The sequence below is a fragment of the Emydura macquarii genome, unplaced genomic scaffold (genome assembly GCF_026122565.2).
Source record: "Emydura macquarii macquarii isolate MOO-44397 ecotype Brisbane River unplaced genomic scaffold, CSIRO-AGI_Emac_v2 contig_3343, whole genome shotgun sequence".
Classification (NCBI taxonomy): Eukaryota; Metazoa; Chordata; order Testudines; family Chelidae; genus Emydura; species Emydura macquarii.
The window spans coordinates 4946449-4969727 of NW_027133480.1; the positions used below are offsets into that span (position 1 = coordinate 4946449).

Genomic DNA, 23279 nt, shown 5'->3' on the forward strand with positions numbered 1-23279 from the left:
ATATTAACACAATTCTAAGAGCACTTGGTTCATTAATGGCTGCTGAAGAAGCAAGTAATAGGGATTAATTCTCAATGCACAAATATATCATGGACCATACTAACTAAATTACTCAAATTGGTTGCAATCTACTGCAAACAACAAAATGCTTTTTCCATTTTTCTTCTCTGTTGGAATATAAGTATTTTGTGTTCAAAGACTGTTTCATTGAAACACTGTCCACGTCAAACACTTTGGATGTGATTCATATATTGTTAAACTATTTACATTCATTGCCATTCATCCTTGACATCACTTAAGCCTGTCATTTTAAATCAATTTCTTTGTGGGTGGCATCTAACAGCAGGAAATAGTTTGGAGATCTGGACATTTTTACCACCTGATGACTATTTTGGTAGTGTTTTTTCAGTCAAAATTAAGCTATGCTTTCCCTATCTAGAGAAGAAAGAAAGCCAAACATACCTATGGTAAACATTCTGCTTTCAGATCTGTTAAGCAGATTTAAGGTTAAAGGGCTAGACAGCATACAGCAGAGCTAGATACAGTGTTCAGAAGATTGTTCCTGAAAAAGTTAGGAGTATTGGGGATTCTGCAATGCTCCGTTACAGAAGTGGTCTAGTCAGCAGCTACCAAAGAAGTCAGCCCTGGAGGCCATTCTTGTAGTGCTATCAGTTGGGAAAGCGAATGCCTTCTTTTTGGTCCTTATCATGGAATCTTTACTCAAGCAAACTCTTGGAGGTTTTAGACTACGGAACCAGACCATTTTGGAATGAATGTAATGCATTTTTATTTACAGCATATTTCTCTTATAAAGAGGAGTTTTGTACTGTACCACGAGTCATTTAAAAATCTCCCTCCTTTATGTGGATGCCTCACTTGTTTGACAGCCTTCAGCTTTTCACCCTCTGAGAAGCGCTCAGCTAAATTTAAAGACACTTAAAATTAGCCCCAATACATTTGGGATTAAGATTCAGATACCAAAATTTTGTTATCCTCCCTCCCCTCAAAAAAAATTTTTTGCATTTATTAAAAAAAAAAAAAAAAAAAAAAAAAAACACCTTCCCCCTTCCTGTAAGCTTTACTAACCTTCTCCACTTGCCTTCTCCCTATTGTTTATAAACTCATCTCACCCTATAACCTGCTTTCCAATCCTCCACCTCATTCCATATTGCCTCTTCTACAAATGTCACTAACCATCCCACTTTGCAAACTCTGTATTTATAAACTCACTGCCCTTCCCTTCCTCCCTTTTTTCCCTCACTTTACAAACTCAGAAAAATGTAAAAAGCTAGGTCTGTTTCTGGATTCCACAAGTCTTTGACTATCAAAATAGAACATAAGTCTAGTTTCTTTTACTGTATCAAAGAAAATCCAAACCTGGATATAGCTGAGCATATGACGGATGCATAAACCTTGTGTCCTGCTAGATACTACCAATTTTTGGCAGTAATCACCCTAATTCCATTGCCTAAAAAAGAGAACAAGCATAATTACTTCTACCCCACCCAAAAAGTCTTTACCCAAATATACATAGATCTCAAGAACAAAACTAGTATCACAAGACCTCATACCCAACATCTGAATCCCAACAAATTTTGGCTTCTACCTCAGCATGTATTTTTGTGGGGCTATTTATTATATACGGATACACTGAAGTCTGGATATTTGCAGTCAATTTGGGACAGCTGTACTTCACTGAGAGGAAGGATTTCCAACTGGTTGAGTGGGCCTGGAATTTGGGACACCTGGGATTAATTTCCTCAGGGGTGTGTATAGGAATTTAAATGTCAGCACTTTTGTAGGGTACAGCCTGGGCCCCTGCTGGAGTCCTGGAGGAACTGTACACATGTCCTCGAATTTCCTGCTCTAACTATTGATGTACTGCATGACTCTGGGCAAGTTACCTACGCTCTCTGTGCCATCTGTAAAGTAGGAATAACAACACTGCCCCATATCAGAGGGGTCTTATGTGGATAAATACATTAAAGATTGCAAGATGGTCAGATACTATAATGATGGGGGCCAGATAGTACCACAGACATATTTGTTATTTAACTAGTAGAATTTTTGGGTTTGGGATACAACTGTGCTCTGGAACCAGGTCCTATTTCACACCCTCTGAAACACTGTCTGCATTTTAGAGTGCACTAGAAGCTACCATATCTTTACTATGTATAGACAGCAGAATTTGGACTATGGGGCTAAAAAGTGGCAGGATCCCAATATCACAGGTATGCTTTGCTAGTGCTAATAAGCCAGGATGACTCAGGGTCCAGATTTTTTGGTATAATAGAAATTACTCATTCTCCATTTTAGAGACACAATTTAAGGATTTGGAGCCCAAAAGTGCCGAAGACCCAGCTGGATCTGAGAACTAGTTCTGTCCCGTCCCAATGCTCATGCACTACGGTGCTTTGGGGGCTGGGTTTTATTTTGCTGCAGCGGGAGCAGCTATGCTTACTCTTTATGTAGCTGGTACAGACTAGAGCCAAAAGAGAAAAGGATTTCACCTTTTGCCTGCAAATTTCCCAGTAAGCCTCCCAGCCTGCGCCCGCCCATGATGTCACTGACCTGCTTTTCCCCCTTCGATAACCTGTAGCCACTCTCCCTCCCCACACTCCCCCTGCAATAGGTTAAGACATCGTCTTCCTGAGCTGCAACGTCTCTAAGGCTCTCGGGGCCGGGCTGCTCCTTTTGCGCGCCAGGCAGGCTCGCACAGGTGGGCTGGAGCGCGCGCTGAGGTGCAGTAGGGCTCTGCAAGCAACAGGTTTGTGCGGCGGGAGCTGGGGCGGAGGCGTATTTGGGCACGTGCCACTGAGCCGCTAACTGGCTGCGTAAGGGGACATTAAGTTCGCTCGCGCAGCTGCCGCCGCCGCTTCCCCCAACTCGTGTGCGTTGGTTTTTGTGTGTGTTTGGGGGTGATTAGTTGTTTTTGAAATCTCTTCTGCAGAGTGGTGAGTGCCGGTGCATTTTCTTGCAGCCCCTCTAAAGCCAGTGAGCGCGGTATAAAGCGGGTGGGAGGAGGAGAGCAGAGCCTGAGCTGGCGTTTCCAGTCCCCACTCCTCCGGGTCACGGAGATTGTGGATTGTGTAGAAGGGAAGCCCGGCCGGGGAGGCCTTAATCGCTTGCAAACGCCTCCCCTCGCTGAGGCGGGCCATGATGGTTCTTCCTGTTTGCCACGGCCGTGCAGACTGAGGAGCGGGGGTTGGGTTGATGTGCAGACTAGCAGAACCTAGCCTGCTCATTTAGGGTTGTTAGTGCGAGGGAAAGGGGAGCTGGGCAGAATATTTATCTGTCAGGAAATCATTGAAATGCCCCAATATAGTTAAAAAGTTTAAAAAAAAAAAAAGTGGGGGATGGGGACAGGTTCGAGAGTCCCCTTTTCAACTTTTTTTTTTTTTTTGCTGCTGTGCCTGCAGCTTCCCTTTGAACAGGCTTGGAAAATGCTTTAAATATTTGTTTCCTTCCCCTTCCCTCCCTTTGTTTGTTTGGTGGGTGTTTTTAAAACTTTGCTAGCCAGGGTTAGTGTTTCTGTGACATGCTGTGCATTTCTCTAGGGGGTGGTGTCAAGCTGGGACAATCTGAACAGGAAAATTTCAAGAGAAGGGATGAGATGAAATTTAAAGTGTGCTTCTCTTTCCAAATGCCTCTTTGAAAAAGACATCCTGGGGTCCACACTTAATGCATCTCAATGATTTTCAGATCCCATTTGTTTAGTTTACAAAAAAAGAGAGTTTTTCTTAGCTGTCAGGCCTGCAAATTCGAGATCACAGTCATAAAGATTATGTTGGCCAAATGTTAATCTCTTTTACACCTGTGGAATCCCACCCTCCTCAATAAATCCCTGAATGCACCTTTGCAACCTGTTGCTTCTGGCAGAAGCTACTAAGGTCATAATTTGAAGACAAAAGAAGTTGGTATGTTAATTTAGTTAACAATTTGGTGGCTGTGTAAGGCTGGAAAAAATTAAATTCAGTTTTCTCAGAGCAGTGTTGATTCTTCAGGGCCAACTAGAAAAAAGTGATTTAAAAATCTTTATTCTCATCACTAAATGACGACAGATGACTAATGCACCCAGAAAGCAGACTTGATTAGTAAAAAGGTGCCATTTTTGTGAACCTTTTTCAGAGTAAAATCCTACTTCAAATATCTCACTGAATTTACACCATACAATCCTACAGTACGTGATAGCTGGAAAAAAATTCCCAATAATGGGAGTTCTTGGTTTCATGAGCACTGTGCAGTTGGGTCCAGAGCATATTTTCTACGGTAGAAGGGTGCAAGCACTCATACATTAGCTGCATCAGTAGGCTTCTGCACCTAGAAACTGCAAGGTGGAACAGAGGAATCCTAAATAGTTCAGTTGTCATCCTCATTCTTGTTTTTTGCAGGTCCTCCTCTCCTCCCTTCCCTCAGGCTACAGTGAATTGGGTGATCTGGTTGCCTTCCAGTATTTTCATAATCTGGGACCTGAGATAAAATGGAAAGACCAGATCTCTTGTTATGTCAAGCACCCAGGTGGCTGCTTAAGGCCTGTCCAACCACAACAACAAAATTAAACCCTTCAAATACCCCTAGTATCCACTTCTGTCATACAAAATCTCTCTCTGCTGGAAAAAGTGAGGCAAACCAGTAATATTGTATGCAGAACAAACTATATTCTAGAAGAACTTTTCATCTGCTTACTCTGGGCTGGGGATAATTCTTTCCTTTGTAGAAAATAATTGGTAAGGTGGTACTGGCTCTGTCACTACTCTTCTTAAAGTAAGGAGAAGGCAAAATAAAGGGAGGGTGTGTGTGTGTGTGTGTGTGTGTGTGTGTGTGTGTGTGTGTGTGTGTGTGTGTGTGTGTGTGTGTGTGTGTGTGTGTGTGTGTGTGTGTGTGTGTGTGTGTGAGTAAAATATACAACATTTCAAAATCAGTACCGCAGTATTTTGCCATATATCATAATTATACAGTATCTACAAACAGTAAAAATAGATAGTAAATATAAATATCCCTTGTTTGCTATTTCATTCCCAAGTAAGTCATAGTATAGTTATTGTTAATTTCTGCATCTTCTTTTTTTGTGATTTTTTTCTTCTGGTCTCTGCTTTCCTATTATTAAATGATAGCATGCTGCACTGCCACAAGGTTTCGAGTCTTCAAAGCAACATATAAGTATTAATCCTCACTCGATATCATGGGTGACATTCTTCAGTTTACAAGCAGTGAAATAAAGATACACTATGAATAAGAGACTCTCAAGGTGGGGGGGGGGGTGCTGTTTGTGATAAGACAGAGTTCTGTCTGGAGGGCACAAGGTATAAATACCCTTTTCCCTCTCCCCTCCTCCCCCCCTTCCCAGTGCACCTGGTGGTCCTGTGTTCCCACTTTAACCGGGCACTTCTGGTTCTTTCTTGGCTCTGCTCAGATACAGCCTCTCTTCACTCCCCTGATAATCCAAAGGCAGGGGGACCATTAAAGGAGCAATAACTCCTATTCATTCAGCTGTTCCAACCACATTCAGTTCTGGTGATCATGTTCTCCTTGCACATGAATCTCTGACAATTTGGCAGGCCTTCTACAGGGCCTCTGGAGAGAAGGGTGGAAGAAGTTCACAGAGGTGACATGTTCTTTACATCTACCTCCTGCCTTGCAGGCTGAGATCTTCAGGGTTTTTATTAACTCCACCCATAGAAGTGGATGGGACAGTTTGGCCTTGGTTCACAGCCTTTCACTCCTTTAGAGCATCTTGTCTGAAACCTAATTACTAGTTTTGTAGTTACATTTTCTGGGAGAGAAAAACCAACTTATTTTTTATTCTTTGTTTGTACAATACTTAAGTTTGGCTGGCTAGAGTAGTGCCTTCTCAGTGTTTTCCTTTGAAAGCCTGTATGAGTGCCATCATGTCTATCAAGTTTAAATAGTCTTAGATTTCTCCCCCCCCCCCCCCAAAAAAAAAAAAAAAAAAGTTTCCTTAATACCATAGGATATTTCCCTTACCTACCAGAAACACAGGATATTCACTCTAAAAGTTCTGAAGTTTCTATGCATTTTGGTTTTTTTCTCCTCAGCAACATATTGTGGGTGCCTTCTATATCCATGGAATAAAGGCTTATCAACATTTAGTAAAATAAAACAAAATCATTTTTCTCATAGACTTGATTAAGTAGGAATACCCTGAACGCTAAACTTTTCTAGAATCTTGCTTGTATTTGGTGGGATAGAAGCAACTTTACTCAAAGCTTTTGACATCAGTGTAGCCAAATAGATGTATTTAAGGACTTCTAAGGATGGCTTCAGCAGTTTCTATCTACATTCTGATCCATGACAAGTTAATTACACCATTTATAGAGCAACTACAGAGAAGATCCATAGGAAACTATAGTAGTTATATTATAATTTGTGTGACTGTCACGTCTTTATCTCCTGATAACTCTGCAATTAGCTTGTCACCACTTTTTAACACTTAACATATGTAGAAAATCAGTTCCTGGCATCACTAAAGAAATAGTACCCTGCAGGACAAGCTTGTGCCCTTTGGGAAGGATATGAGGGTTTACTTAAAAGGCAAAATCAGGGAGTTGGGCAGAAAAGATATTCAGTTCATTTTGGGAAAAGTGCATAAGGTGGAAAGACTGTTCCAAAGCAAACTAGGATTTAACAAAAAGTGTAGGGTTCGGGAACAGAATTAATTAACTTGAGTTGTAAAGAGGAGAAACGTCAGAATCTGGAAAGGTACATATAGCCAAAAGAAATACAGGTTTAGGAAACAGATGGTAGTTTATGTTAATTTTGTCCCTTACTTAAGTGCACAGGTAAGTATGTGGTAGAGCTAAAACAACTGTAATCCTTAAAAGTTAAACAAATCTGTGGCAGCCACTACATCCAGTCATGCTCTAGCTAAGCAATATGTAATTTCCTTCTTATGCTACCCCAGAGCCTACTGATATAAAAGGTGACATCCTTGCCCACATGTTAAATGTTGAAACTTGGTATAACCGGTGGTGATTGTTCTCAATTAGATTAGTGGCATAGGAACTAAATCGTGGCCCAAGGGAGCAGAAATATAGTTTTTCTACACCAGCCTTAAAAGTAGTGAGCCATGCTGCCTGGGATGCAACTGTTTTAAAACAAGTTTCAGTTTTCTGTGGGAGGAATCTTTTCAGTATGTTAGTTAAATATGCATGTTTTGGAAAGAATTGTAGAACAGTGAGCTAAATCCTAGATGCATGAAAGCTATAAATACATGCTGTATTCATAAGTATTCAGTCTAATACTTTAAGAGATTTCCTGTGTTAGAATAATTTCCTGTTTGTAACACTAGTGTAGTCAGCAAAGTATCCAACACAGCCTGTATTGCCCATTCCCAGAAGTCGAAGGGTGAAACTGAATGCACATTCTACCAATAGTGTAAGTCGTAAAAGCAAGCACTTGTTAAATCTATTTGTTTTTATTATAGACATCGATCTGCCAGTCGCAATAATGCATTTATGGACATTTTTCTGCAAGCACAGCGCTGGTGGCAGTTTTTACTGACAAATTGAGTCATACGGACAGTAGTTCAAAATACGCTTACTTTATTGACAGATTGTGCAATTCTCTAGTTCACTGAGTGTTCATAAGATATCTGGGTTGGTGAAGAGAATGTAACTAATGGGAAAATGTAGGACAACAGTTCTAATTTTTGAATGTTGAAATCTATAAGGAAGATACAGGATACAGCTACATTTCTTAGTTACTATTGCAAATTTTGTAACTCTCTCTAGAAATTTTTCATTGAAGTCACTTCAAGGAGGAAAAAAAAAACCCAAAACCTGACCTGGCCTGGCATCATAAGTTCAGCCTTCCAGGTCTTCAATCTCCCTTTCCTACTGATGCATTAGATAGCTAATGGAGATAGTGCAGCCTTACAGAAGACCAGTACACCACCCAAAAAGGAAGCTGGCACAGCGGTACAGAAAGATGTGTGAGCTTTGTAGAAAGTTTAATAAAACAAACTTGCATGTAAAACATGAACACAAAAATTGCTGCCTTAATCTTGTAATTTTACAGCAGTGAATTAAATTGATCACTGGGTTAATTGCCCCAAAATAGGCCATGGTTTTGCAGGTGTTGAGTCATACATACCTGCAAGTACAGAAAACCTACTGAGTTATATTTTACAAAGACAGCTTTAATATGTGCTGATGTATTTTCCCAAAATATTGTTATTCCAATAGTTTCTTGCAAAAAATATTACTTGTGTGGTGATCTGCTCCAAGTGGCCCAAAAGTATATTCTAAAGAAGAACTCCTGTGATTATAACTAGAAAATATAGATTAAGACTTTGGGTAATCATGGATGGTAAGTAACTGTGGGGGGGTAGGGGTGGTGAAGTTTAAAAAAAAAAAAAAAAAGCCCCATTATTTTAGTACTAATTCATGATCTTTTTCCAGGTTAACTTTCACTGCATATTAAAATATTTGTGCTTTAATATGCCAGCAGCCATAGTTACTTTAACCTTTTAGGATGAAATTTTCCATATCTGGACATTTTGAAATCTGAAATTTTTTAGTCTTGTACAGTTTAAGCAAAAATCCGAATGCATGTTTGTGAGTTATGGAAAAGATGATGAGACAATGTGTGTGTGTTGAGGGGGGAGGTAGCAGATTTAAACTAGTATAAATGGTGGATTCTCTGTATCTTGAAGTCTTTAAATAATGATTTGAGAACTTCAGAAACAGCCAGAGATTATGGATGTATTTCAGGAGTGGGTGGGTGAGGTTCTCTGGCCTGCGATATGTAGGAGGTCAGACTAGATGATCATGATGGTTCCTTCTAGCCTTAAACTTTAAGTCTATGGTTTGAATTTAACAAGGGTATGATTGTTTGAAACAAGCATGCTCAGCATTCACCATAGAAGGCTTCACCTAGGAGATTAAGGAACACTTAATCATGTTTGTGTGCACACGTTCTGTATAACAAAGTGCAGACTTGTTGGTTCAAAGACCCTGCAAGTTCTATTTGTGGCGCTATTAAATCTACGTAATCTGGAAGCCAAAAATGTTTGTTAGCCCCAGTGAACAGCTCTATTTCTCCACTTAAAAAGAAAACAAAAAACAAACTAACTCAAGGAAACTAAAGTTTTTAAGGATTTAAGGGATTTAGGCACCCAGGTCCATTGAAAGTCAGTGGGATTTGGAGGCTTCTCTCTCTTTGGTCCCTTTGAAAGTCCCATCTTAAATGCACAACAAAACCCTTAATTTAATTCAATATTCAAGCTGTACAGGTAGTATCACGAAGTCAGAGAATATGAAAATTGAGGTTCCAAGAACATTTAGCATGGCTATACCACATGTACATGCTTACAGTAAACAATAGGCTGACCTCTAAGCCTATGTGGAGATCATGTGATGTCATTAGAACTTTGTACTGGTACAAGAATCCACCCACATGGATCTGACTGCAGGTTGAGGCCACAGTATGGTCTATTTTTTACTTCTGCTTTCTATTTAAATGTGTAGTTTAATCACAGAATCCTAGCAACGTAGCGCTGGAAGGAACCTTGAGAATGGTGCTGTGCTGAGGTAGGACCATGTAAACCTAGACTGTCCCTGTGAGATATTTGTCCAACTTGTTCTTAAAGGCCTCTAATGCTGGGGATGCTATAACTTCCCTTGGAAGCCTATTCCAGAACTTAAATACCCTGAATTCTGCTGAATTAAGGCAGCTCATTGAATTAATAGTTTTGATTTTTCTCACTTTCCAGCTGAAATACTGGAAGCTAAATTGCATACTCAAAAGCCAGTTTTTAGTGCATTAAGGTCAGATCACATAAAGGAATTAAATATTTTTATTAAAATAGCATGCATTAGCAAGATATTGCCCAGTTTGACTGAGGAATTAATAACTAAGATTTGTTGTGCTGGCTACTAAATCATGCTAACTACACATTGCCTGTGTAAAACCCTGTTCCCTTCAGCCAGCTCTTGTTAGTAAATAATATATACTAATGGTGCCTTGTAAAGGATGGTGCTGAGTAGTCAGTTGCCATTATAATTATATTTAAATTGCCTGAGCCCTAGATCAATCAGTACAAGGCAAGCAATGAAATAATTATTTTCAGTAGTTAGCCCATTGAAATGCAGTGTACCTTTTCAGTTGTTATTAATGGTGTTATGTAGAGACCTGCATGGTACTATTTTTTAAAATCCTACTTCTGTCCTGCCCACTCCCACCTGCTGCTGCATTGTTTCTTGCATTTTTATCCTGATCCCACCCACAAAAACCTTAGATCCCACAAATCCTGTAAGAGAAACATATTCCCCCATGCTACTAAAAACAAAACAAAACAAAACAAAAAATTGGTTAATATAACATACATATAAACTGAATTCAGACACAATTTTTACCACTAAAAGAATAAAAGTTTTGCTTAAACCATGTTCAGAATACTTTAATTTCTGTTATAATAGACATCAAATCTTTCTATCCCTTGCTTAAATTTAAGTATTAAAACCTTTATTTAAAAAAAAACCCAAAAAAACTTGCTTTACAATGCTGAAATTCTATTTATGACAAACTGATGAGAGATTTAGTATTTTCCTGCAAATTACCAAAGTCTTTTTTTTTTTTTTGTTTTGCCCACTCAATCCCACCCACAACAAAGTACATTTTACCCGCTCCACCTATTATGGCAGCGGGTCCTGTGGGACTGGTGGGATCCCAGTCCCGCTGCAGGGCTCTAGTGTTATGTACTGTTTCGTTGTTATTGAATGATTGGCCATTAATAAGACGGACATTTACTGACGTGTGTGTGTGCATTCTATAGCCATCAGATGGAATGCAAAATCTGGAAGTAAATGGCTGCACACAACACGCTAAATCCTGCTTGCTTTGCTCACGTGATTATTTATGTTACTAACATAAGTAGGATTTTCCTGTTATAGATAAAAATGTTTTTAATATTAAAGTACACTGAATTTATTATTAAACAACTTTAATTTTCGTTTCTTTTTTAAACTTGACTGAAGTTACATGGTGAATGTACAGCATCTAATACTTTAGATGAGCTGCACAAATTGTATAAACTTTTGTTAGCTTGCCATCAGTGAGCTGGATAGATGGTCTTGTGGACCACTTCCCCAACCCGCTCATGATAGTTTGCATTCTTTTGAGAAGTGTCTTCACATTGAAATAATTTGAGAACCCTTAAATCACACTAGCTTTGAAGAGCTGTGATGATAGTCTGATCATCTTGTTGCAATGTGTAGATTATACAATCATTGTGAATTTTCTTTCAGATAGGTCCACAGATTCTGATACCTCAAGAATTCTGGTCAGTTGATTCAAGAACAAAAATATTGTGGACCAATTTGATTAACATTACATGTTACAATTGCAGGGAGAAAAGAGATTGATATTGAGTCCTATGTCTTGGAGTGGAAGTGTCAACGTTTCCATTTTTGCTCTGGAAGATTAGGTGACTGGTGGGCTCTTCAGTGGGAGGAAATGGGTTTGCATTCAATGTTAAGCTTGTATTTTCTTCCAAAAACACTTCCCACTGTCTGAATTTGCGGATCTTCCTCATTAAAGAAAAACTTAGAACACTTAGGACCTGATGATCTCAGAAGGGCTGAGGACCCACAACTCCTGTTGAAGGTGAGCGGGACCTCAGTACCTTCAAAATGAATGCTCAAACTGCTTGGTGAAACAACTTAAACTAGTGATGTCTATTTACATGGTGATGCTGTAACTAAAATATGCTCTTGGGTAGAACTGTTGCCTAAAAATTGCCATCCTGGAACCCAGAGGCCTAAGTTATCAACCTCTGAAAATAAGGCTTTAAAATAGAAACACTCACAGTCTTAAATAGAATAGCAAGAAGATTGCTGCTATAATTAGTGCAAATAAAAGTCCCATGTTAGTGAATGCACTTTGTTTTATGTTGTGCTATTAATATTTAAAATGCGGATTTGAATTCTTTTCAGCTATCTTTTTTTAGTGCAGCTATGCTTGTTGATAATTCCAGAGTGAGAGTCTCTAAGAATATGATTAACCCTGTGGGTCATCTTATAATGTAATTATTAATGATTGATTCTGTTTATCCTTGAAATCAATATAAGAAGCAAAATGGTTCGGCATATATTTGAGGTTGATTTCTTACATTCGGTAAACATGATCCTGTGACAAGACTAGTATTGGTTTATTACTTAGAACATGTTTGATGAATCTGAAGTGTGTGATTAGTTTTATATAATTATTGTGATATGTGTTGTTTCTTACATGACTTTTATGTTAATATGGCCAATAGTGTTAACATCTCCTGCCACTAATAGTTAGGGTGGGGATGTATAGTAATTGATCTTCCTGGGAGTGCTGTAATGTAAAAACAATTCAGGCTGTTTGAAGTATATTTTACAAGTGTGCATTGGGCCTTTGGGATGTTATATTGAAAAACCCAATTGTACAGTTACCATGGGAACCCAATTAGAATAGATTGCTTGAATTTTTTTAGTCTTTCATCTTGACCAAAAATCTAATGTACTTTAAATGTTTTCATATGGAATTTTATTCATATACTGACTTGATATAACAGCTTTTTATTCCAGTACCAAAATCAGACAGCATTAAATTCTGCGGATCTTTGAGACTTCCTTTTAAGGAAAATCTACTGCTAGTGTCTATCTATGAGCAGATGGACTGAGAAAAATACCTTTTTATTATTCTAATAGTGCTCATCGCAGCACTTATATTAAAAATTCTTTACAGACTTTGGCTTATTAAAGGTAAACGGAAAAATCTCTTAATCTATTACTCTTATCCCAGATCATCAATGGAAGATGAGCCAGATTGTGACTGGCCCCTAAACTAGGGAGGCATTGCAAGAACTCTTTCCTTCTGCACCCCAAGCAGCCACCAGGAACGGTTATAAGCCATTATCCTCTCTGAGCACCATGCAAGCTTTTCCTTAGCACTGTCTTCTGGAAACTGGCCAGCAGAACTGGGTAGGTGCAAAGAAGGAAGCACACTGCTTTTTGTTCTAAGGCTGTATCCACGCTATTAACCTTACAGCAGCACCATAATATAGACACTTCCAGCAGTGATGGAAGGGGTTTTTTCTCTGCTGTAGGAACTCCACCTCCCCCAAGCAATGGTAGCTAGATTGATGCAAGCATTCTTCTATCACCATAGCTGTGTTTATACCAGCGACTAGGTCAGGGTAGCTATGGTGCTCAAAGGTGTGATTTTCCACCCCACCCCCCCACACACACCTGGGATCACTGTAGTTATGTCAGCTTAATTTATAAGTGTAAACAGACCTAAGGAACTATGCCGTAGATGCTGTCATGCCCCTGGAGAGCTCTAGGAGCCATTATTTCTTGAGGCACAATCCCTCCAACTGCTCCCATTTGGGTGGTGCAGTTACACACCACCATCAGCATAGGGCAGAATAAATTTTGATTTAAAAATTTTTTCAAATCAACTTCTATGCTTGCCATCCAAATTGAGTACCTTAGTTCTGTTTTTCTCCCAGCTCCTTATCTCTTATCTTCTTTGTCCCATATGTTTCAAAGATGGGAGTGTGTGTATTTGTAATGTCCTCATTTGATTAGTCCTTCATGTAAGATCACACAACTCCAAAACTAACTTGCAACAATATGCTGAGCAAAATAATTTGATTTTAAAATGTCTTTAATCCATCTAATCTCTAGATCTCACAGGATTAGTAACACCATCCTGAGGGGTTCTCTAAACTGAGGGAATGGAATGATAAGATACGTCTTTAGTGACACTTGAATCTTTTCAATTAAATTTTTCTATATTAGGAAGGGGCGTAGCTAACAACTTCCATACTACAGGCTCCCTGCTCATTTCCTATTCTCAAAAGTGTCATACATTTGCGCCTTAGGCAGCCTTGTAATCCCTGCCTGCATTCCAGATGTGGTTTTTGTGGGTGGGCTGCCGACAAGGAGCTACAGTTCCACCATGGGCTGCCTGTGCTGGGAGTCAAGTGGCTTCTTTGCCATCTTTCTCTCAGCTTACACTTTCCACTATTAGTGCCTGGCTAGAGTAGTATATGGCAACAAAGGGGAAGGAAGTCAATCCTGTCTGGTTCTGGTTTAGCATGGAGGAAAGGGGACTGAATGGGGGAGGCTGTTACACACCCTAAACATCCCTAGTCCAGACTCAGCTGCAATCACTCTCCCAAAGAATGCTAGGGTATGTCTATCCTTCTGTTCCTCTGGGGACCTTGATGCCCCAATCCAATACTTTAGTTCTAATTGTCCCTGGTTTCCCCAGTGAGCCAGCTCCTGCTGAGCATGAGAAGTAAGATTCTGACTCACCAGTGCCTATTGCTACTCAGACGGTCTCTGAAGGGGAAATCAGTGACTATATCTTTAGTACAGTTGAAATATCATGCATGGAGCTGCCTAGAATTTGGCAGCTATGTGCTTGCTGAGTCCCTTTCAGAAGATTCCTTCTTTTGCCTTTGAAGCTAGTGGCTCTCTTTGCCCTACTCTGCATGCTACTGCCAACGTAATCCTCTTTAGTAGAATCATAGAAGATGAAGGTTGGAAGGGACCTCAAGAGGCCATCTAGTCTAAACCCTGCTCAAAGTAGGACCAACTCCAACTAAATCGTCCTAGCCAGGGCTTTGTCAAGCTGCGCCTTAAAAACCTCTAAGGATGGAGATTCCACCACCTCCCAGTGTAACCCATTCCAGTGCTTCACCACAGTCCTAGTGAAAAAGATTTTCTTAATATCCAGCCTAGACCTCCCCTACTGCAACTTGAGACCATTGCTCCTAGTTCTGTCATCTACTACCACTGAGAACATCCTAGCTCCATCCTCCCTGGAACTCTCTTTCAGGTAGTTAAAGGCTGCTATCTAGTCCCCTCTCATACATCTCTTCTGCAGACTAAACAAGCCTAGTTCCCTCAGCCTCTCTCATAAGTCATGTGCTCCAGCCCACTAATCATTTTTGTTGCCCTCCACTGGACTCTCTCCAACTTGTCCACATCCTTTCTGTAGTGGGGGCCCAAAACTGGACACAATACTCCAAATGTGGCCTCACCAGTGCTGAATAGAGGGGAATAATCGTTTCCCTCAATCTGCTGGCAGTGCTCCTACTAATGCAGCCCAATATGCTGTGAGCCTTCTTGGCAACAAGGGCACACTGTTGACTCATATCCAGCTTCTTATCCATTGTAACTCCCACGTCCTTTTCTGCTGAACTGCTGCTTAGCCAGTCAGTCCCCAGTCTGAAGCAGTGCATGGGATTCTTCTGTTCTAAGTACAGGACTCTGCACTTGTCCTTGTTGAACCTCATCAGATTTTTTTGGTCCAATCCTTCATTTTATCTAGGTCACTCTGTATTCTATCCCTACCCTTTACGGTATCTAGCACTCCCCCATCTTAGTGTCATCTGCAAACTTGCTGAGGGTGCAATCCACCCCATCCTCCAGATCATTAGTGCAGATATTGAACAAAAGTGACCCCAGCACCAACCCCTGGGGCACTCTAATTGTTACTGCCTGCCAACTAGACATTGAGCTTTGCTATAGTCGAGGTATATCACATCCACCGCTTTCTCCACATCCAGAGAACCAGTCATCTCATCATAGAAGGCAATCAGGTTGGTCAGGCATGACTTTCCCTCAGTGAATCCATGCTGACAGTTCCTGAACACCTTCCTCTCTTCCAAGTGCCTCAAAATGTATTCCTTGAGGTCCTGCGCCATGATTTTTCCAGAGACTGAGTTGAAACTGACCGGTCTGCAGTTCCCCAGATCCTTCTTTCTTTTTATGAAGATGGGCACTATATGTGCCTTTTCCCAGTCATCCAGGGCCTCCCCCAATCACCGTGAGTTTTTAAAGATAATGGCTAGGAGAGGAGCATAGAACTAATGGCATACAATTTCTCTAAATTAGTAATGGTAGTAGGCATTATCACTATACTGCATACTAACAGGATAACCTGGTTGCTCATCAGACAACCCCACAAGCGGTGTTAGTATAATGAGATACACATATCTATGTTCTCTCTTGATGGTAAAATAATCAACTTCCTTGTTGAATTACAAAGGCCTGCTGTAAAAAGTGGAGGCATTTGAGACTATTAATAAAGGTCATAATAATCTTTTATAATGGAAAGTTTAGACAGCCTAAATATAAGATTTGCTCCCAGTTCCCCCCTAATTGTTAAAACTTTTTCTATACAAAAGAGTACATCACCTTGTTTTGTAGTCTATGGTTTGTGACAAATTGCCTGCACTGCTATGGTGGGTCCCGTGCTTGCTCTCGTGTGGAGGGTTGGGGCACCAGCTGTTGCCCCATCTCTGGATGTCGGTGCCTCTGTAGTGCACAGTGAGGGGGGAGGGACCTGGGCCTGCCCTCTACTCCGGTCCCCTGCGCAGGGGCCCTATGAATAGCAGCTATGTGCTGCTGACACTGCTTGCAGCTGCACTTCTTTCCCCTGGGCTATTTCCCCCTCTCTGTTCTCTTGTATCTTTCTCATGGGTCTTGGTCTGGTTCCTCTGGTTGATTGCAGCATTCCTCCCCCACTACTGCCAGTTCTCCTTCCTTTTTCCCCCATCTGGCTGGAGCAGGGTTTTTTTTATCAGGACTCTAGCTGGGCCTTAACTGGCCTCAGGTACTCCTAATTAACCTGTAGTAACTCCTGCTCAGTCTGCAAGGAACAAGGCCGGGAACATTCTGGGTCTTATATATCTCCCTTCTATGACCCTCCTGCCCAGGGAGAAGAAGTTGACTGAGTGGATGCTTTGCGACTGGTGGGCCTATTTCCGTTCCTTCGTCTGTTCATGCAGCCGGGCAGAGTTCCTCTGGGCAGTGTCTGCTGGCTCCCTTGACACCTTCCAGGAGCAGTGGGTGCTGTCTGGGGTTCTCTGCTTGGTGTCCCCTTCTGGTTTCCTTCATTTGACCCTGTGACTCCCATGCCCGTTCCCGTTTTTTCATTAGTTGTCCCACGAAATCAGTTGTGCCCTGGGTCCAGTGACTCCTCCCCTTAGGCTGGGGGAGGGGCCCTTAGCAGTGGGCGGGCACACCTGGACTGCAAATAGATGAACCTCCTGCCGCCATCTGGCCCTACTGTCTCACAAGTTTTGCACTGTGGTGTCTCAAATACTGAACTGTGCTGTCATTGAATGTGATACCCACAGTGAGAAAGCTGGGTCCGTAGAAGATGGTTTCTGTTAAGGAGCAAGCAGTGAAATCGAAGGTAAAGCAGGGAAAATACAGGACCTGGCAGTTTGATGATGGTTTGATAATATGTCTTTAGAAGTTTTCCAGAGCATGGAAGTGGGTTCTAGTTTTAACCTTATTTACCACTCTTTTTCACACACACGTCTCACTTAACTTGCCAGTATGAATTCTAGCAGCCAGCTGTGAAAGCAAAGCTGTAGCTTGTTTTGGAATGGATTCCAACACCTTTCCTTGATCTAGCAAGCAGAGAATGCACTCAATCTCAACTGGTTTGGCAAAGAGATCTGATTTTGAAGCTGGGGCCTCTGCATGATTTACTAAAATACCCTTAAAACTATACTCAACCATGAGGCCAAGCAGGAGAACCTGTAAGACATTGATCGCATCAGTCAATGAGGGGTGAATCATCTGACACCAAGCATCCCCAAGCATCTGACATCCCCCTCTTTCCGTTGTCTTTGCAGATTCTGCAAAGTTGAACTGGAACATAAAAAGCCTGAAAGAAGATATGAAATGTCCATGGCAAAACAAATTAGTAGATACAGGCTTTAGCACAAGTAAGTCTTAGAAGTCTCTGCTATGACAGAAGCCGAGAGATCCTACTTCTTCAGAAAGGGTGCTGAATCACACCCCGCTGAATTATTTTAAACTGTGTTTTGCTTTCTGAACACAAAACCTTTATTAAAACCCAGAACCCAGTGCCTGTTGCTTTGAGGAACTATCAGATTGGCTTCCTGTTGAAGTATTGTGGGTGATATTTGAATGTGAATGGAAGTTAAAGCTTTGGTCCTGATCTTCAAAGCCTTTCGTGGATTTGGCAACAAGCTACCCACAATTTCTCCTCATTTTACTTGAACATGACCACCCAGAACAGCTATATTCCGGAACAATGGCACTTGCAATCACTTGAGTGAATCATTGAAAGGTAGGGCTGGAAGGGACCTTGAGTAGTCATCAAATCCAGCCTCCGGCACTGAGGCAGGACCAAGTAAACCTAGACTATCCCTGATGGGCGTTTGTCCCACCTGTTCTTAAAATCCTGCAATGATGGGGATTTCACAACCTACTTTTGAAGCCTATTCCAGAGTTTAACTACTTTTATAATTAGGAGATTTTTCCTAATATTTAACCTACATCTCCTTTGCAGCAGATGAAGCAAATTACTTCTTGTCCATCTTCAGTGGACATGGAGAACAGGTGATCACAGCCCTGTTTAAAAATACCCTTAATATTTTTGAAGACTATCATCAGATCCCCTCTTAATCTTCTTTTCCTCAGAACTAAACATGCTCAGTTTCTTTAACCTTTCTTCGTAGAGCAGGTTTTCTAAACCTTCTGTCATTTTGGACTTGCTCCGGTTTGTCCACATCTGTATTTAAAGTGTGGTATCCATAATTGGATACAGTAATCTGGCTAAGGCCTCACCAGTGTCAAGTAGAACAGACAATTACCTCCTATTACTTACATACAACACTCCAGTTAATACACCCTAGAATGATAGTAGCCTTTTTTGCCATTATATCACCTTTCTTAACTGGTATTCAGTTTGTGATCCACTATATCCCCAGATCCTTTTCAACAGCATTACCACCTCGCCATTTATTCCCCATTTTGTATTCATAAGTGAAGTACTTTGCACTTTAAAATTCTATAGAAATACCTTGTTGAATTCAGACTATTTCTCCAATTTGTCAAGGTCATTTTGAATTCTAATCATGACCTTCAATGTGCTTAGTATCATCTGCACATTTTATAAGCATACTCTCCACTCCAGCATCCAAGCAGGCCTGCCAACAAGAATTTTGGGCCTCAGGGCAGAACAGTCCTGCCCCACCTCTTCTGCCTGTGGCCCCGCCCACAGTCTGCCCCAGGCCCCTCCCCTGCTCACTGCCGCATCCCTGGCCCCCCCATTCAGTCCCCCTTCTCTCTTCCACACCTCCCCTTCCCCCAAGAGGTGAGCGGGGGGGGGCAAAATGAGGGGGAAAGTAGGAATGAATGTGCTGAGCAATGGCGGGGGGAGGGGGGGCGCTGAATAGGGAGTGGGGACATGGCTGCAGGGAGGCCAAGCACAGAAATGGGGTGTGGAAGAGAGGAGGGGACCGCGAGCGGGCCAGGCGGGGCCTGGAGCGGAATGGGGTGGACCGTGGGTGGGAGGTCCACAGGTGAAAGAAGCGGGAGTCCAGGGAGCTAGCCTCCCCGTCGGGAAGCTTTCACCCCGTTGCACATGGCCTGGGCCCCTTTTAAAATCGCCAGACCCCTCGGCAATTGCCACCTTTGACCCCTGTTGGCAGGCCTGCATTCAAGTCATTAGTGACAATATAGAATAGTACAGAACCCAGGACAGATCCCTGCAGGACCCCCAATAGATATTCCCTCCCAGTTTGCCAGCAAACCCTTGATAATTACTCTTTGAGTACAACCTTTCAACCAGTTATGCACTCACCTTATAGTAATTTCACCTAGACCACATTTCCCTAGTTTGCTTATGAGAATGTCACGTGGGACTGTGTCAAAATTTTCCTAAAATCAAGATATATCACATCTACTGCTTCCCTCTATACACTTAGCCAGTAGCCCTGTCAAAGAAGGAAATTAGGCTGGTTTGGCCTGATTTGTTTTTAACAAATCCATGCTGGCTATTCCTCATAACTGTGTTATTCTCTACACCACTACTGGTGTCACTTTTAACAACACGATTCGATGACCGACTTCTAAATCTCTGCCAATTCAAGGCTAAAAGTAAATCCCAGCAAAGTAAAATAAAGGATCTACTGTATGCCGTAGATTCAGTGTTTGTCACCCTTTCTGAGAATAACCTGAAACATTTGCTGAATTCTTTTGTCCCTGTTGTAATCCCTTTTTGGCCTTTGTATTAATGTAAAGAAAACAGAAATCCTGTATCAACCATCTCCTGGCAGAAATCCATTATTTCCATCACCACCAGAAATAAAATTGAATGGCTGCCAATTAAACGTTTTATCTTTCTGCTACCTAGAAAGTTGCCGACGACACCAGTTACCAACGCCAACCGGCATTGATAAAGAACTTTCAGCTGCCTCAGCGTTTGGTCATGTACAAAGAAGACTTTTGGTTGTCTACAAAAAAGATGGGGGTTTACAGAGCTGTTGTGCTCCTTTGTTTTTTGTACTTGTTAGAAATCTGCCCCCTTTATTTTCACCATATCTATAAACATCACTGCCTGCAACAATGCCACCTACGCAGCATAATGGGAATCAAATGGCCAGATAAAATTACCAGTGTACTACAGCTGGCAGCTGTGCTAAGTGTGGAAGCAGTACTAGTGCGGAGGCAAATGACCTGGGTCGGCCACGTCATACATATGGATAACAATCGACTGTCTAAAAGAGTTCTGTACAGTCAATTTAAAAAAGGCAGCAGTAAAGCTGGCCATTCCAAACTGTGCTACATGGATTGCATCAAGTGGCACATACAGTCTGTCAGACTGGACTTAATGACCTGGGAGGATATGGCCCATGACAGACTAGCTTGACACTCTGCTACGAGGGAAGCAGAATGTGCAAGAGAATATCATTGTGCCACCTTGGCCAACAGTAGGAGGGAACGTAGACACCAACATGCCCAGGCATGTTTCCTGAACCCTACATGCAGAAGCTCATTTTCAGTTCTAGTCCTACTCAGATACAAGTGACAGTCTCATATATATATAAGTGCTCTCTAAGTGCTTATGAATGTATTGTTTAATTTTGTTCCAGTATCTTTCTAAGTACTGAAGTTAGGTTGAGGTCCATAATTCCTCAGGTCCTTTTAGTTCCCCTTTTTAAAGAAAGATTTTAGGTTGGCCCTCTTCCAATCCTATGGGACCCGTCCTTCATAAGATCTTGAAGATAATTGTTAATGGTTCTGAGGTTGATTCAGCTAGTTCCTCCAGTACCCTAGGATAAATTTCATCAGGCCCTGCCTATTTGAAGGCATCTAATTTCTCTAAATATTTTTAATCAGTTCTTTCTGTATTTTGGCGTGGATTCCTTCCCTCTAGTTAATGTTAATTGTGTTGAGTATATGGTCACCATTAGCCTTTTCAGTGAATACTGAAGTAAAATAGGCATTAAATACCTGAGCCTTCTTGATGTCATCAGTTATTAGCTCTCCTTCCCCACTGAGTAGATGATCTACACTTTCCATCGTTTCTCTCTTGCTTCAAATGTATTTAAAGAACCTTTTCTTATTGCCTTTGATGTCCTTTGCTAGGTGTAACTCATTTTATGCCTTAGCCTTTTTTATTTTGTCCCTACATACTTCTTGTTTGTACTCTTCCTTAATAATTTGTCCACGTTTCCACTTTTTGTAAGATTTTTTTTTGAGGTAATTAGAGAGATCCTGATAGAGCCATGTTGTCCCTTACTATTCTTCTTAACCTTTTCTTTTTGCATCAGGATAGTTTGCATTTGTGCCTTTAATATGATCTTCCTGAGAAACTGCCCCCTCTCCTAAATTCCTTTTTCCCTTGGGTTTTCCTCTTATGGGATCTTACCACCAGTTCTCTGAGTTTGCTTAAAGTCTGCTTTTTTTAAAGTCCCTTGTCCTTATTCTGCTGCTCTCACTCCTTCCTTACCTCAGAATCATGAAATGTATCATTTCATGATCACTTTCACTCAAATTGCCTCCCACCTTCAGATTTGTTAGTTCCTCCCTGTTGGTCAGAATGAAGCCTAAAATGCTGTCTGTCCCCTGGGTTACTATATCCACTTTCTGAAACAAAACGTTTTGTCCCCGGTACGTAGGAGAAGGAGCTTTCTCAGTAGCTAGTCGTGACTGTGGAACTTGCTGACAAAAGAGATCAATTAGAATGACTACAAGCCTCAACTCCTTCAGAACAAAATGTAAAATCCACATCTTGAGTCTGTCTTTCTCATAGTATCATAAGAGAAGTGGCAGAGGCATGGATAAAGAGAATCAGAGATGCATTCAAGTACGTGTAATGCTTAGAATTTGAGATGTTTAGACATCAGTGTAAGTACTCAGATGCTGCTCTAGCTGTTTCTTGCTAATCATATATTGATGTAGGTTCCTGGCCTGCTGAGAGAGAAACATACAATGTTGCAGGTAAATCTAATTAATATAAGTGGACGTGTTGTAATTCAAATTTTAATAAATATATGTGAAGTTTTTTACCAGAAGAATTTTAACTGTTTCCTGAATAGCTTTGTATCATAGACATCTCTGTCTGTTCAGCTCTACAGTCAGAATGCATGCTTGTAGTCTAGCTTACTTGACAAACTAAAGCGGCCCTTCATTCAGCCATGAGTAGCTACTGTCTCTGCAATGTTTTATTTCCCAATGGGAAGATAGGGAAGCAAGTGGATCTTACTACAATGTAAAACAATGCTTTACTCTGGATTAGTCAGCAGGAGAGCTGAAAGAAGGAACACCCTTTTCTATCACTTGAGATCCAACACTTGACCTCTGTGAAGTTCCCACTTTATAGTAACCCAGCTTCAAGAGCTGCATTTGAGTGCAGGGAGGGAAAGAGCATGAAATTTTTTTGCCCTGCTAAGATGCACACATTTCTGTGGACTGAAAGGGTATCTTGTAACAAGAGGTTCTGAGCAAGAATAAGCATACTCTAGTTTAGTTGTTGTTCCACACTAATGAAAGTGAAGTGACAATGTTTTTTTTAACACTTATTGTAAGTATAAATCAAAACTTAATTCAGGAATTAATTTAACTGAAGTTTAGCTCAAACAACAGTTCTGTTTGTCATCTTGTAGAATGTGGTGTAGTTAAATAAGAGGAAGTTCATATGGTATTTCTGCCATTTGTTACTTGTACAATTTCTTCAAATTGGTTCTTATTCTTTCAAATTCTGATTTTTTTTTTTTTTCTTTTCCAGCTAGGTTAGGTTATGTTATGTTACCTTACAATTCTTTTTGTTTCAGATCATTATTTTTGTTAAATATTTGTTTTGAACTGCCAATATACTAAGTGTCCTACAATACACAAAAATAGTCCCATCATAAATTTTTTTTACAATAATTCAGTTTTATATAAGCAGTTCCCAACGTTGTCACTAGTACTAGTGGTTTTATAACTGTGCTCCTATGCTCTTCT

At 40.9% G+C, this 23279-nt stretch overlaps 1 protein-coding gene across 6 annotated transcripts in view; it reads left to right on the forward strand.

The window, feature by feature from the left end:
• Positions 1–2255: 2255 nt before the first annotated feature.
• The window catches only part of MGMT (O-6-methylguanine-DNA methyltransferase), a 308081-nt gene continuing 287057 nt past the window's right edge, over positions 2256–23279 (forward strand). Inside the window, exons 1-2 of one of the 6 annotated variants that reach the window (XM_067533426.1) lie at positions 12802–12971; positions 17654–17746. The gene's annotated coding sequence lies outside the window, so the exon portion shown is untranslated. Of the gene's footprint in view, positions 2955–11606; positions 11626–12801; positions 12972–17653; positions 17747–23279 lie in introns of those variants that run through there. The other 5 variants (XM_067533423.1, XM_067533425.1, XM_067533421.1 and 2 more) reach the window with 5 other exon arrangements.